Source organism: Mauremys mutica, unplaced genomic scaffold (genome assembly GCF_020497125.1).
Source record: "Mauremys mutica isolate MM-2020 ecotype Southern unplaced genomic scaffold, ASM2049712v1 Super-Scaffold_100036, whole genome shotgun sequence".
NCBI lineage: Eukaryota > Metazoa > Chordata > Testudines > Geoemydidae > Mauremys > Mauremys mutica.
The window spans coordinates 762,138-770,633 of NW_025423256.1; the positions used below are offsets into that span (position 1 = coordinate 762,138).

Sequence of the window (8,496 nt, forward strand, 5' to 3'; positions counted from 1 at the left end):
CTTTTCTGCTCCTTCCTTCAATTGCAGAAACCTCCCTTGTGTGTCAGACGGTGCAGTGACGCCCTCCCCCCGCCCCCCCAGGCCTCTGGAGCCTTTGGAGCAGGAAGATCCCAGGAGCTGAGGATGGATCCAGGGGTGAGTAGCTGGCAGGAAGGAGTCCTAGCAGCTCTTCTGGGAGCGCAGGGGAGGAATGACTCCCCCTTCTCTAGCTTCTCCCCGTGGGGCTCTGGGGAGCAGGGAGGGTTGTGTGATAAATTCCTGTAACCCTTCTGCCCCTCTGAGTTGGCAGAAACAAGGGCCGGGTTCAGTATCTAGCGGTTCTGTTTCAATAACACAATGCAAAACTGGCTCGAGCTCCCACCCAGTGACCTGGGACAATTACATAACACCCCCCCCCGGGCGCCTCTAGGGGGCAAAACTTCCCCTCTCACAAGCAGGGAGTCTGAGCCGCTCCACTCCACCAGCCATTCCATGAACCGCTCCAGTGGTGCCTGCAAACTGCTCTGCTGGGGCAGCAAAGAGCCACCAAATGTCCTGAGGGTTGGAGAAAAATGCCTTCTAGGGAACTATGGAAAGAGCTCAACCTGTTTAGCTGATCAAAAGAAGATTGAAAGGTGACTTCATTGAAGTGTTGAAGTGCCTTAATGGAGAGAAAAGATTGGATATTAAAGGGCTCTTTAATCGAGCAGAGAAAGGCCTAACAAGACCCAATGGCTGGAATGTGAAAAGAGACAAATTCGTATTACACTAAGGCACAAATATTCACCAGCGAGGATGATTCACCACAGGAACAAGCTACCAAGGAAAGTGGTGGATTCTCCAACTCCTGATGTCATTTCATGAAGACTAGATGCCTTTCTGGAATGTGTTTGCCCCCAAAGTAGCTCTTGTGTCACACAGGAGGCCTGTGATACGCAGGGGGTCAGATTAGATGCTCTAATGGTCTCTTCTGGCCATAAAGTCGACTAATTTCTGAAAAACTGAGTGTAGCATTGGGAGCAGCGTCTGAGGTTTCCCTGTCTAGCCGGCTTGCTGCCTAGAACGAACGCTCCTTGAGTGGGGTGATCCACAGGGAGCAGCTCAAACCTGCAAAGTCCCTGGCCAGGGGCAGGACATTAGCACAGCAAGGGAGGGGTGTGGCAGTGACATCACAAAGGCCTTTTGCAGGATCTCAGGCTATTGGTCCAAGGTGGTGGGGAGGTGGTGACCTCACAGAGAGATGCTGACATCAGCCAGGCAGGACAGGGGCGAGGGGCCAGGGAAACCTCAGAGACCCCTGTGGCTTTGCTTCAGCAAGTCTCCTTCTCCAGGTCTCTCTCTGAGGACTGAGGGAGTATTCGGGTTCACGGACGTGAGCACCAGGAGGAACCTCTTTTGAGTTTTCTCCTTCCCTTTTAGTGATTTTACTGGAAAACAGCCGTCCCTGTTTAGAAGGTAAGAGCCTCCTGGAGGTTTGAAACCTGTTCAGTCTGATCCATCTGGTGACAGTTGAATTCTGAGCTTGGAAAACATGAGCTTAAGGAGACAGAATTTTATTCCACACCTGGGATTTTGTCCCTTAGAATCACTGGGGACATTAATCATAGACTATCAGGGTTGGAAGGGACCTCAGGAGGTTATTTAGTCCAACCCCCTGATCAAAGCAGGACCAATCCCCAAATAGCTCCCTTAAGGATTGAACTCACAACCCTGGGTTTAGTAGACCAATGCTCAAACCACTGAGCTATCCCTCTCCCCCTATTAGGCTTTGCCCTTTTTGTTTTACCTCTTCCTCCATCTATCCCTCCCTCCCTCCTTTCTCTTCATTTCTTGCTTCCTTTGTCCTTTCTCCTGTTCCCCTCCCAACATCAGGTTTTTTTCTCCTGCTGATAACAGCTCACGTTAACTGATCACTCTCGTTATAGTGTGTATGGCAACACCCATTTTTTTCACGTTCTCTGTGTGTTTATATATCTTCCTACTGAATTTTTAACTGCATGCATCCGATGAAGTGGGTTTTAGCCCACAAAAGCTTATGCTCAAATACATTTGTTAGTCTCTAAGGTGCCACATGTTCTCTTTGTTCTTTTTGCAGATAAATTAATGGAGGTTAAGTCCATTAATGGATATTAGCCAGGATAGGTAAGGAATGGTGTCCCTAGCCTCTGTTTGTCAGAGAGTGGAGATGGATGGCAGGAGAGAGATCACTTGATCATTACTGGTTAGGTTCAGTCCCTCTGGGGCACCTGGCATTGGCCACTGTTGGCAGATAGGATATGGGGTTGGATGGACCTTTGGTCTGACCCAGTCTGGCCATTCTTCTGTTCTTATGAAGGGAGGGGCAGAGCCCTGTGATGGAGTTTCTGTAGTGTAGTGGTTATCACGTTTGCCTAACACGCAAAAGGTCTCTTGTTCAAAACCAGGCAGAAACATGATGGCTTAATTTTTCCCAACTCCTAGTGGCCTGTCTCTGCTGTTGTAGGAGCAGCAGTGATTTCTATGCTCAATAGGCCTGTTATACTTCCCCTCCCCCTCGCTTTTGTCTCCTCTCCGAATGCCTGTGAAGTGGCTTTCCCCCTCCCCCTCCCCTCCCTCCTGCAATGCTTGTGGGATGAAGGGGCTGGTTGAAGAGCAGAAGATCTCCCAGGTAGACAAGGTGTCTGGGACTCTCATTAGGCAGCGATCACACACCCAGAGCATGGACACTGCATGGACACTGGCTGAGGTGGAGTGTGACCCACCGGATGCAGCCAAGTCATCTCCAGTCGCAGGCCATGAGGAGCAGGTCCTTAAACGGGGAAGGGGCCCTGTGCTAAGGAGTCACTCACAAGTTTGTACCTCCAGTGAATGCCCTTCGCCCCGACCGCCTGGCCAGTGGTTCGCTGTGTTACATTCCATCGTGCCTCGGGAAGACTTACCTTCATCGCACCGTCCATCGCGGCGCTGGGGGACACTTACCTGGCAGAATCCTGACATCTCCAGTGCCAGGCCTGTCCTGAGAGCGTGAGTGTGTGAGTGTGACACCCCCGCCTTCTTTTGAGCTTAGCTGTCAGTATAACAAACGTGCTGCTTTCTGCCAAACTCTGGTGGGTCATTAGTCCTCCCTACGCTGACTAGCTGGCCCTATTTTCGGTAACACCTGCGATAACCCCAACCCCTGCAGGACAGAGGGTGGTGAAATGAGCTAAGAAAGAGCCTTGACCTCAGCAGGGGAAAGCTAGAGGATCTGGGCCAGTCACCTTTTGGAGCCTTGTGGCTTGGTCTCCTCTGCCCTGGGAGGTTGGCCGGTGGAGGCCGGCTCTTCCTGCTGGCCTCCTCTGCGTGACTTGCCAAAGGAGGAAGTGAGGCAGGAATGGGGGAAAAGAGGAAAGTCGAGCTGAGGAAGGCAGGGCAGAAGCTAAGCACCTCAGTGCGGCTAAGTGGGGTTAGTAGAGCGTCACCATTCGTTCTGCAAAGCCGGGGGAGGTGCGGTTGGCTGCTGGGAGGCAGAATCCTGTGCCTGCCTCTTGGCTTCCCAGGGGTGGCTCCTTGCAGCCCAGGAGAGGAAGGGGGGTTCTGGTGAAAGGACGACAAGCAAAGCTCTGGGAGATTTGGGAGTGGGGTGCAGGCTCTGCGCTGGGGGAGGGGGTTGGGGTGCAGGAGGGGTGGTGCTTACCCCGGGCACTGCAGCTCCCAAAGTGACCGGTACACACAACCCTCCGGCAGCAGCTCCTAGGTGGGCGGGTCAGGGGGTCTCCGTGTGCCGCTGCCTGCAGGTGCTGACTCCTGAGCTCCCATCGGCTGCAGTTCCTGGCCAATGGGAGCTGCGGAGTTGGTACTTGGGGCAGGAGCAGCACATGGAGACATTCCCCCCACCCCAGGGGATGCTGGTACATGCCGGCCACTTCTGGGAGCAGCACAGAGGGACGGAGGTAGAGTGGGCAGGGAGCCACCTTAGTGCTGCTGGCACATCTCTGCACACCCATTGCGGGAGGGGAGCAGAGGGCCTCCATGTGCTGCCTGGGGTAGGGGCAGAGCACGGAGCTGCCTCCCCTCCCATGTCTATTCCGTGAGTGGGGTCTTTTGGCCTGCAAGGTGCAGCAGGTCAGACAAGATGATCACACTGGTCCCTTCTGACCTTAAAGGTTCTGAGTCTAAAAGGGAGAGGGAAGTAAAGGATATTTTTTAAAATATAAACCAAACATCATAATACCTGGATGACTCCAACTGCTCATTTTACGGTCTTGCCCCTTTCTTTGTCCCCTGTGTGTTTAATGATCTGGTAGGATGTGGGACATTGATTCTCTCATTCCATTGATAAACTGATACAACGGGACTGAAACTAAACCAATTCCTGGCCAAGAAAAGGGCACATCCCTGCATTGGCTAGGAATTGAACCCAGGTCAACTGCTTGGAAGGCAGCTATGCTCACCACTATACCACCAATGCATCTGGGGAAAGTCTCTGATTCTTCACACTTGGTGTCTGGTCACCCTACTGCTCAGTGTGAGGCAAATGTCTCTGTGGTCTCTGCCATTCATCGTGGGGAGTTTCCCCACTGATAACAGTTCTTGCTGGGTTGGGGATGGGAGAGAGAAGAGGCGTTTATTCTTCTTCGAGTGATTGCTCCTATGCATTCCATGTAGGTGTGCGCGCCGCGCGTGCACGGCTCTTCGGAACATTTTTAGCCTAGCAACACCGGCGGGCCGGCTGGGCACCCCCTGGAGTGGCGCCGCTATAGCGCTAGTTATATACCCCAGCCGGCCCGTCCGCTCCTCAGTTCCTTCTTCCCGCCCGTGACGGCCAGTTGGAACTGTGGAGTGCTCGTCGTCCTCCACTTACCTAGCTCACCTTGGTTCTACTTTTGTGTTTAATGTACATAGTTAGTTGTTAAAATTAGTTAGTTGAGTAGTCATTAGATAGATTAGGGGGAATTAGGGGGGTTTAGCCCCTCTTTTCCCGTCCGGTGCGGGCGTATGCCCAAGACACCGGGATTCAAGCCCTGTGCGGCTTGCCAGCGGCACATGCCGGTTGGGGACCCTCACGACTCCTGTCTTCGTTGTCTCGGCGAGGGCCATCGACCAGATAAGTGCCCCATTTGCAGGTCGTTCAAGCCGCGAACGAAAAAGGAGCGAGACATTAGATTACGGCAGCTCCTCATGGAATCGGCACTTACCCCTGCGGTGCCGACACCTTCAGCTCCGCCGTCGTCCTCGGTGCGGAGCGCTCCAGCGGTCCCCGGCCGGTCCGGTACCGCGACTGTTAAGAAGCAGCCGGCACCGAAGCCCCGGCACCGTTCCCATTCACCATCTGGGAAACGGAAGCCGCAGCCCAAAGCTGTAGAGACTGCTACGTCGAGGCCACTGGTCCAGCAGCCAGCAGCGGCGCCTTCGGCACCGACCTCGACAGCGCACGGACCGTGCGCGGTACCGTCGACTCCGGCACCGGCAGGGCCGTCGAGTCCGGTACCCCCGCACTCCCCGGTGCAAACCGTGGTCGAGCTGCCTCTCCCGTCCACGCCCGAGACGTTCTTGACGGCGAGGGAGCTCATAGAGCTATCAGAGGCAGCGATCCTCCGGCCCCCGGCACCGCCGGTGCGGGCTGTTCCGTCAGTGGGCAAACCGGCCATGGTACGACCTGCCACGCCTGACAAACGGGATAGAAGGCGATCCAGGTCCCGCTCCCGGTCCCGATCCCGGAGACGGTCACCTTCCCGCCTTTCAAGGTCACGGCACCGGTCTCCATCCCGGTACCGCTCTCCTTCTCGGCGCCGGTCGCAGTCCCGGTACCGCTCCTCATCGCGGTACCGGTCGTACTCCCGGAGGCGATCCCGGTCCCGGTCCCGCTCTCCGGACCGTCGGCACCGAGGAAGGTCCGGATCCCGGCACCGCTCCCGACGCCGTTCTCGAAGCCGCTCCCGTCGACGACGGTCGAGATCGCAGTCGACCTCCCGGTACTCTCGCGGTCGAAGGTCCCACTCTCGCTCCCGGTACCGAGACGATCGGCACCGGTCCCCGGCACCGTCCACGGACAGACTGGTGGCATCGACGGCGCAGTCCCTGAGCGCCTCTGCCCCCCCGTGGCCTTCCCGCCAACCGTCGGTCGCTTCACACGACGGCAGCGGTGCAGATCACCGCGCGGACCCACAAGGACAAGACCTTGGTCCTCAGCAATGGGGCTTCTGGACCCCCTGGGCTTGTCACGAGGTTCAGGGCGCCCCCTCCCTCCCGTGACAGGGGCCCTCCGACCACAGGGTGCCGGAAGCCACCATCAGCAGGCCCCCTCCATCGCCTCCGGTTGAGGTTCCACCGCCACCGGTGCAGGCGGAACATCCCGTGGAGCCGGAGGCTTCGCACCCCATGGACGAGCCTCAGCCACTTCCCATTGGTCAGGGCCATTCCTCGTCTTCCTCGCCCGACGAGGCGGTGGCAGGGTCCTCGTCATCCGATCCCCCACCGATTGACTTACGTGCCCATCAGGACCTCCTTCGTCGGGTGGCACAAGCTATCAACCTCCCAGTAGCAGAGGTCACCGAGGACGAGGACCCGATCACTAATGTGATCGGAGCGGAGGCCCCCATGCGAGTGGCCCTGCCTTTTGTTCGGACTATCCAGAGAAATGCCACCACACTCTGGCAGTCACCTGCGTCCATCCCTCCCACTGCCCGCGGAGTGGAGCGGAAGTACTCAGTTCCCCCGACTGGGTACGAGTACCTGTACACCCACCCGGCCCCGGACTCCCTAGTTGTACAGTCGGTGAATGACCGGGAAAGAAATGGGGAACCCGCGCCAGCACCGAAGTCCAAGGACGCGCGCAGGATGGACCTGTTGGGCCGAAAGGTCTATTCGGCTGGCGGCCTCCAACTACGCATAGCCAATCAGTTGGTTCTCCTGGCCCGCTATGCCTATGATAATTTCGTGGCCCTCTCTAAGTTTACAGAGTTGGTTCCCACATCCTCTAGGCAGGAGTTCTCAGCCCTGCTAGAAGAGGGCAAGAAAGCTACCAGGTCCTCCATTCAGGGCTCACTGGACTCTGCAGATTCCGGAGCCAGGACCTTGGCATCGGGAGTGACAATGAGAAGGATCTCCTGGCTGCAATCGTCCACCTTGCCGCCAGAGGTTCAATATACATTGCAAGACTTGCCCTTCGATACCAAGGGCCTATTCTCGGAGAAAATGGACTCCAGAATCCAGACCCTTAAGGATGGGCGCATTGCCATCCGCACGCTGGGCATGCACACGCCTGCGACACAGCGGAGATCCTTCAGGCAGCAGCCCTATCGCCCGTTCAATCAGTCCAGGTCACGGCCTGACAATGGACGCAGGGGCAGACTGAACCGCCGTAGACCATCGGGCAATCGGCCTACCCAGTCCCAGGCGCCTTTCAAGGCCCCCCAAGGGCCGAAGCAGGCGTTTTGATGGGACGCCCGAGGACGGCCCATCAGTCTCTCCACCGGATCCTTCCCCGTTATTTTTCAATCGTCTTTCCCACTTCCTCCCGGCGTGGTCCCAGATTACATCGGACAACTGGGTGCTACGCACGGTAGAGTCTGGTTACCATCTTCAGTTTGTTTCGCCCCCACCCCGTCCCTCTTCAGGGACCCCTCTCACGAGCAAGTCCTCTTACAAGAGGTCGAGTCTCTGCTGAGCTTGGGTGCTATAGAGGAGGTGCGAGGCAGGGGATTTTATTCCCGATATTTCTTAATCCCCAAGGCGAAGGGAGGTCTACGACCCATACTTGACCTCCGAGAGCTCAACAAATACCTTGTCAAGCTCAAGTTTCGCATGGTGACCCTGGGGACTATCATTCCCTCCCTGGATCCGGGAGACTGGTTTGCCGCCCTCGACATGAAGGACGCGTATTTTCATGTCGCCATTTACCCTCCTCATCGGCGCTACCTGCGTTTCGTTATCAACAATACCCACTACCAGTTCACAGTGCTACCCTTCGGCCTCTCTACAGCGCCGAGGGTATTCACCAAGTGTATGGCAGTGGTGGCCGCGGCCATCCGCCGTCGTCGGATACATTGCTACCCCTATCTCGACGACTGGCTAATCCAAGGACCATCCCGCCAACTGGTGGCGTCCCACATGGCCACGGTCCTAGCCCTGTTTCAGCGTCTAGGGCTTATGATAAATGCCGAGAAGTCGATGTTGACCCCTTCGCAAAGAGTGGAGTTCATCGGTGCGGTCCTGGATTCCAATTTGGCCAGGGCCTGCCTGCCCCAACCTCGGCATCAGTCTCTGGTCTCTCTAGTTCGGGACCTACAATCTTTCCCACGGACAACGGTGCGTTCCTGCCTCCGCCTTCTGGGCCACATGGCTTCGTGCACGTTCATCACTCCGTACCCGAGGTTGCACCTTCGCCCGTTTCAAATTTGGCTTGCGTCAGTGTACCGGCCCCACCGCGACTCCCTCGATCTGGTAGTCACGCCCACGAAGCCGGCCCTCGCTTCGCTCACCTGGTGGCTGGACCCAGCAGTCGTGTGTGCCGGAGTCTCTTTCCGCCCTCCTCAACCATCCGTCACTCTGACCACG

At 56.7% G+C, this 8,496-nt stretch overlaps 1 non-coding gene across 1 annotated transcript; it reads right to left on the reverse strand.

Moving 5' to 3' along the window:
- Positions 1 to 4,336: 4,336 nt before the first annotated feature.
- On the reverse strand, positions 4,337 to 4,408 carry TRNAG-UCC. The gene has a single exon. It is a non-coding gene; the product is annotated as a tRNA-Gly (tRNA).
- Between the last annotated feature and the right edge of the window lie 4,088 nt (positions 4,409 to 8,496).